The sequence below is a fragment of the Primulina eburnea genome, chromosome 5 (assembly GCF_022965805.1).
Source record: "Primulina eburnea isolate SZY01 chromosome 5, ASM2296580v1, whole genome shotgun sequence".
Taxonomy (NCBI): Eukaryota; Viridiplantae; Streptophyta; class Magnoliopsida; order Lamiales; family Gesneriaceae; genus Primulina; species Primulina eburnea.
Window position 1 is genome coordinate 14,812,488 of NC_133105.1, and position 7,326 is coordinate 14,819,813.

Here is a 7,326-nt window from a genome sequence, read left to right on the forward strand (position 1 = left end):
CTCGAGCTCTTACAACGTCAATTCATATTCAATATTCATTTCTCAATTTCATTGTTATAATATACATCAAATGTATAATCACATGACAATTTCATAGATTATCGATAATCAACACAGGATTTACGATAATACGATACACGGTCCTTACACCAAGCCACCAAAGGGGCGACTTAGTCACGTCTTGGACATGCTAGGGAAGTGATCTAACCATAGCTATAGGCCCCTAGGGCAGCCATGATCAGATCCTTACCCTTGGACCGAAAACACCATTTTCGAAACTCGAATGGATCAAGGGGGAAGTTGCTGTCATCTTCTCGACTTCAGCGTACATGGGGTTAAATGAATGGACCATCATGGTTCTAATGCGTCCTATTACATGTCTATATGTCGCCTTGGGAGCCTGGAATCGAACCAATACCTGAAACCATGAAAACGAAAGAAAACCGTGAAGCTTGTCATGGAACCGAAAAATTCTGCATGTGGTTTTTCTGAAAATTCTTGCCATGTTTCGGTTTTTTCTTAATAAAACATGATCATGTAATGAAAATAAATGATATTAGGACTTTATTGAAGAGTCAAGGAAGAATATATGCATGCCTGGTTTCGTTTGAAAGAAAAACGAAAGAACGAGACAATCCAGCGCGGAGGAGGTGGAGTGCTTTCTTTTCTACCTTGCTTTCTCTCGATTTTTTCCTCTCTTTCTATCTATGATGCTCACGTTTTTTTTTCTCTCAATTTCTCTCTGAATTTCGAGACTAAGGGAGGGGGAATGGTGGTTAAGAGGGTGAGGAGAATGGGTGCAAAATATAGGGAAAAATCTAGACCAAGTCTCCACCTTTTTGAATTTTGAATTCTTGTTGCTATCAAATATTGGTGGGGGGCAATGTTAGAGGTGCATGGCCGATGATTATCCATCTAGACTAGATGAGGATGAGGTTGATCATTAATTAAATGATGCTAGAAAAATTGAAAGGATTATCCTACTAATTAAATACAAAGAAAGGGTCAAAGGTGAGTTGGCATGTCCTAGCTCAATCTATTAAGGGTGTCCGAAATTTAGAAAATAAAATGAAAGGAAATGTTGATTATTAACTAAATTTATAACCCTTAAAAGCCTCATCTATCCTTTAATTAATTTAGTGAACTAACCCCTTAATTATGGAATTTAAATGAATTTATTTTCTACTCACCTCAAGTAACTTAAATAATTCCTTAAACTTCCTTTTTAACTTAAATGAACTTACTTGCTAGTTAAAATAAATTCTGGATATATTTTCTGAATCTTAAGTTTTATCTCTAAACTCCAACTCCAGTCCGGCCTCACTGAATTAACTGAAATGATAAAAAATCAACTGCTGCATGAAATAATTAACTTAAGGAAAATCATTTAAATACTCATGAAATAAAATCATTTAAAATACTAGAATTATGCATGGCTTATATGTAGTCTAAGTTACGGGTTCTACAACTCTTTGACTGTCTTAACAGTCATGCTCTCAAATTTTTATAAGTTTTTATAAACTTTATTTATAAGCTTATCGATTGATCATATCAAACTTATTTCATATAAATTCAACTCATTGAACTTATTATCTCAACGGAAACAAGTAAACCAGTAGTTGTGTGACCCTTAATAGTTCAGGGATACAGCTAAGTCGTTGGTTCACAACTCTTTGTGATTCAGGACATAATCCTTTGTTCGGGCTTACACTAATTTTGCCCCATTCTATGCACTAACATTTGATCATGAGAATGTCAGAAACTATTTTCTGATTAAACCCATCGAATCATGGCAAGATCGTCTAGTAGCATCGCTCCATGACTCCCTAGGTATCACTGATAGTGCCTGCAAGAACCAGTCGGTTATGATTAACGTACAATATGGTCCTTTCATCTCATATATAATTCGATCGAATCTGCAACCGTTGGTTCATCGAGGGTTTCATAATAATTCGATAACTATGTGACACATATGAATAGTGGCATCGCATGTACTATTGGAGAACTCTTTCTCCAACGTACATCTCATACTTTGGCCAGAGATTCCACGCATTATTATTTCATCTGATCACATAGGATATCCACACACTTAGGTGAGCGGTGAATCCCCGACTACAATGCACTAGTTCCTACATGTGTCGCAATTATACCCAATCTCGCCACCTGATGACTCTTGTGGAGTCCATAAACGAGTTAAAGCACAACCCTAGCATGTAGAGCCTCAATGTTGTCCCGGGTCGCAAGGACTAATGGTGTACAATCATAACCACATACTTATCCTCTCGATGAATGATAACCACTTGGAAAGTCCGAGGGAGGGTAGTTCGGTATAATCATCATATGACTACACATCTGTATGTTTGGACATCTCTATGCCTTACCAAGAAACGCGGTACACAACATCACGGATGCTAGTCTCGAGGTCAGACGACCTTTATCCATGTTTTAAGCAGTTGAATTGACTAGGAACGAATTTAGATTATATAATATTTACAAATGAGTTTCAACATCGAATTACGATTCATTTGTATTAAAGTATAATCGAGGACTTTATCTATGCTGATTGCATTGGTATACATATAAAGTAAAACAAGACCATAAAAATTTAAATTATATTAAAATAAATATTGTTTATTACACTTGAGTCAATAAATTTCCTAGATAATCGTTGGCTTACAGGACATCTACTCTAACATGTAAAAGATCAAAGCTTATCTATGAACATGTTCCGATCCCTGGTAGTTTCTGGGAGAATATTTTATTTCAGGTTCTTGTTATTGTCGGTACAATTTAATTTTTTAAAGTCGCTCCCTTGATGCAGTTTTTTGAAATATAATATCTATTTATAAGGTTTGCTCAGATCTGTTAAAGTACAAGAAAAGAATAAGTCGAATTCAGTACGTCTGTCATTGCAATTGGATTTTATTATTTTGTTAATTATTTATTTTAACTTGTTTTTAGCCTGACATTTTCTTGGTGATTTCTTGAAAAATATAGTATTAAGTATTATAGAATATCGATATTTAACTTATAATGTATAATTAATTAAACATATTATTGATTTTATATCTAAAAAATTCATCCAGAAATTATAATTTTTTCACCTTTTATTTTCTTAACTTCGTTCACTCAACTCATCTTTCGAACATTAATTATTATAAGATTGTATTGTAATAATTTTTGGTATTTTAGCGAATGCACAAATAAATTGTTGTCTTCATAAAAAATTACAGAAATTATTGTGTACATTGTATCGCGGGGGCTCTTAGCCCAGGTTCAAATATTTTTCTGGCTACGTCTCCGATCATTGGTATTATTCTAATCATTTATAAATTACTAGTAAATACTTGCACATATCTTGTAAGTTCGTTAATATCTTATCTAATTATGGTCAAGCAAGCAAACTTGACAGTTGTTTCAACTAAACTTATTAGACTACATGAAATGTTCGAGTGAAATTCAACTTTTTATTTACGAAGTGTCTGATGGTTGAAGATCTATTTCGCAGGCTATGATAAAGAAGTAACTGAGCACGATCCAACTGATTAATTCTTTCATTAGATTTTTGTAACATATGCTCAATTTTTGTAGCCTATTGTGTCGTTGCCGTGGAGTCCGCTGGTAGGCAAATTCCGATGGCATTTTTGGAGCGAGTTAAAGATGATTTTAGCAAGAGATATGGAGGAGGAAAAGCCTCAACTACCGGTGCCAATGGCCTAAAAAGAGAATTCGGGTAAGTTCTTTCTTTTCTTGTAGTTTTTTCTTTCCGACTTGACCATATTATTTTTGGTATTTTAGGCCGAAATTGAAAGAGCAAATGCAATATTGCGTCGATCATCCCGAAGAATTAGCAAACTTGCTAAAGTGAAGGATCAGATTTCTCAAGTTAAAGGTGTGATGATGGAAAATATTGAGAAGGTAAATAAGTTTCTAGGGTTCCTTTGCCTTCACAAGATTCAATTCATAATGGGTTACTTACTTATTGCGTTTGTGGTTTTGGTTTACTGTTTGTTCATCAGGTTCTTGACCGTGGAGAAAAAATAGAACTACTTGTTGACAAAACGGAGAATCTCCGATCGCAGGTTAACCACTTTAAAGGATCTTCCATGTGCATATTTCCCTTATAAAGTCATATTAATTAGCAAATATAGAAAATGATGGGTTTTGCACTAGGAACTGTATTTCGCCACTTCTGTACTTTCTTGCATAAAATGTTAAACGACCTAACACAAAATTCAGAGTGCTAAAATTAACATGCCTTAAATGACTATATCATCCACCTAATCCACAAGAAATGTACTTTGAGATAAATTAACCTTGGTTGGTCTGTATCCACAGCAATTGCTTTACCTGTCTACAGGGGAACACAGATTGAAACCTGAAACTTTAGCTACTTTACGAATCCAATATTTGAATTACATAGCTATATGTTGTTAATCGTGTTTTCTCGTGCCCTAACGTAGCGGAAATTTTAAATTTTTAAATTTTGACATTCAAAATTATTGTTTGAGCACTCATATGGTTTGGATTGAACAAACATACATATAATGTTTGAATGTTTACCTTTACTGAATTTTCACTTGGCTCCAACTACACCGGTATAAGCAACGTAGCTCTTGTTGTAAATTCCAAGTACGTTCGTCAAATCTCCTTTTTTCAATCTTCGAATCAGGTCTACGACCGGATTACTTGTTCCTTTCTAACTTGCCCTAGAATGTATAGAAGAGATTTTAACGTTGGAGAATAAATTGAGAAGCGGCTCAAGACCTTGAAAATTATTCTAGGTGGCCGAAATTGAGAGGACCTTTTGGAGGAGGATTTTCGAAATTTTCAAGTGGTGGAGGCTAGGGTTTGTGGCCTCTCTACTATCTTTTATAGTCAAGCCATGAACTAATTTTAATAATTAACATTAATGAGCTTGATTAATTAATTGGACAAGTCCAACTAGTGTAATTAATTAATCAAAGTACATTAAAAACTTTAATTATTTAGTATGTTGGACACACCTCCCATTATGTTTAATTTAATATTTAATAAACTCAACTTTTGAGTTTAATAAATTAAATTATCAAATTTTATAAATTCAACTTTTTGAATTTATTATTTCCAAATTTAAATATCATAAATTCAACTCTTTGAATTTACTATATCATAATTTCAACTCCTTGAATTTATTTTCTAAAATTTTAATGATCATAAATTCAATTCCTTGATTTCATTCTCTCAACGAGAACAAATGTTCTAGTGCTAGTGTGACCCTCAATTGTTCAGGGATACAGCTAGTCGTTGGTTCACAACTCTTTATGATTCAGGACATTTTCCTTTAGTCAGGCTTATCCTAATTCGTCCCATTCTATGTATCAACAATTGATCAAGAGAATATCAGAAATCATATTTATGATTAAACCCATCGAATCATGGTAAGAGCGTCTAATATAGCATCGCCCCATGATTCCCTAGGTATCATTGATAGTGCCTGCAAGAACCAGTCGGTTATGATTAACGTACAGTAAGACCCTTCATCTCATATATCCCGATCAATTCTGCAATCATTGGTTCATCGAGGGGTTGCATAAGAATTCGATAACTATGTGACACATATTTTAGAATAAATATTTTCATTTCATGTACAATTGGAGAACCCATTCTCTAATGTGCATCTCATACTATGGCAAGAGATTCCATGCACTATTGTTTCATCAGATCACACAGGATATCTACACCTATAGGTGAGCAGTGAATTCCCGACTACAATGCACTGCTCCTACATGTGTCACAACTGTACCCAATCACGCTACTGGATGACCTTCCCAAGGTCGGTAAACGAGTCAAAGCACAACCCTAGCATATAGAGCCTCATACCTGTCCCGAGTCGTAAAGACTAATGGTGTACAATATAACCATAGACATATCCTCTCGTTGAATGATAACCACTTTGAAAGTCCAAGGGAGAGCAGTTTGGTATAATCATCATATGACTGCCCATCTGCATGTTGGACATCTATACGCCCTTACCAAGAAACGTGGTACACAACATCACATATGCTAATCTCGAGCTCAAGCGATCTTTTCTACGTTTTCGGCGGCTGAATCGACTATGAAGGAATTTAGATTATAGATTTTTTACAAATGAGTTTTAACATCGAATTACGATTCATTTGTATTAAAGTAAAATCAAGGTATTTATCTATGTTGATCACATGTGTATACAGATAAAGAAATAACAAACCATGAAATAATGAATTATATTAAAATAAAAATTGTTTATTACAACTTGGTCAATAAATTTCCTAGCCAACAGTTGGCTTACAGGGCATCTACTCTAACACTATTGTCGTAATTACAAGGGAGATAAGAAACAAAAAACAAAGACAAAAATAAAAAATTACGACTTCCACACTTTTGTGTCGAAAATTTTTAAGGAACAAAAAGAACCATCATCAGATTTATCTCCCAGCGTTTCAAGGTTATCCCATTTGAACGTATTCATGCATTGGAATTATCTACTTTCTTGAATCAGGCATGCATATGTAGCCATCAATTCTTCTATGAGAGTTTGTGGTTTCTATGTTTTTACGTCGTGTTTCAGGCTCAAGATTTTAGGACGCAAGGAACCAAGATGAGGAGGAAAATGTGGATTCACAACATGAAGATAAAACTGATCGTGTTTGGTATCATCGTAGCGTTAATTCTAATCATCATCTTGACTGTTTGCCACGGCTTCAGGTGTTTCTAGTAGATGCTAGCATCTTTTGTTATTTATTCTTTAAGCCTGTAAGTAGAATCTGATGTATAGATCATGTAAATGTGTCACAGAAGGTGAAGAGATTAAAACGTCGCGTTATTTTTTTGTATACTTCACATTTTAAGAGAATATTACGTGCCACTACGTGTAATAGATTTCATGTTATGCTATATATTTACTTTGATTAAGCATATGCAGATAATGTGATTCGAATACTTGAATTTGTTTGAGGTTTCTCAAAAATCATGTTTCTAAACTTGAATGAACACGATAAACAATTATGCGGAAGTTGATCAAGCATTATCTCTTGTTATTGAATGATTTGTGTAACGCCCCAAATCCGACGACTGTTGTCACTGTATCAAGACGGGTCTTTCCAGCGTGCTTATGTCCTCACTCACACGCACCCTGAGAAACTTCCCAGGAGGTCACCCATCCCAAAATTGCCCCAAGTCAAGCACGTTTAACTTTAGAGTTCTTATGTGATGAGCTACCGAAAAGAAGATGTACCTTCGTGATATGAGTAGTACCAATCAAATTTTTTAAGCCCTCTTCAACTGTACAGTCCATTACATTGAATA

The 7,326-nt window shown here is 34.6% G+C and overlaps 1 pseudogene; it reads left to right on the top strand.

Annotated features, from left to right (window-relative positions):
- LOC140833052 (putative vesicle-associated membrane protein 726) overlaps window positions 1-6,879 on the top strand; it is a 33,939-nt pseudogene extending 27,060 nt beyond the window's left edge.
- Window positions 6,880-7,326: the final 447 nt, after the last annotated feature.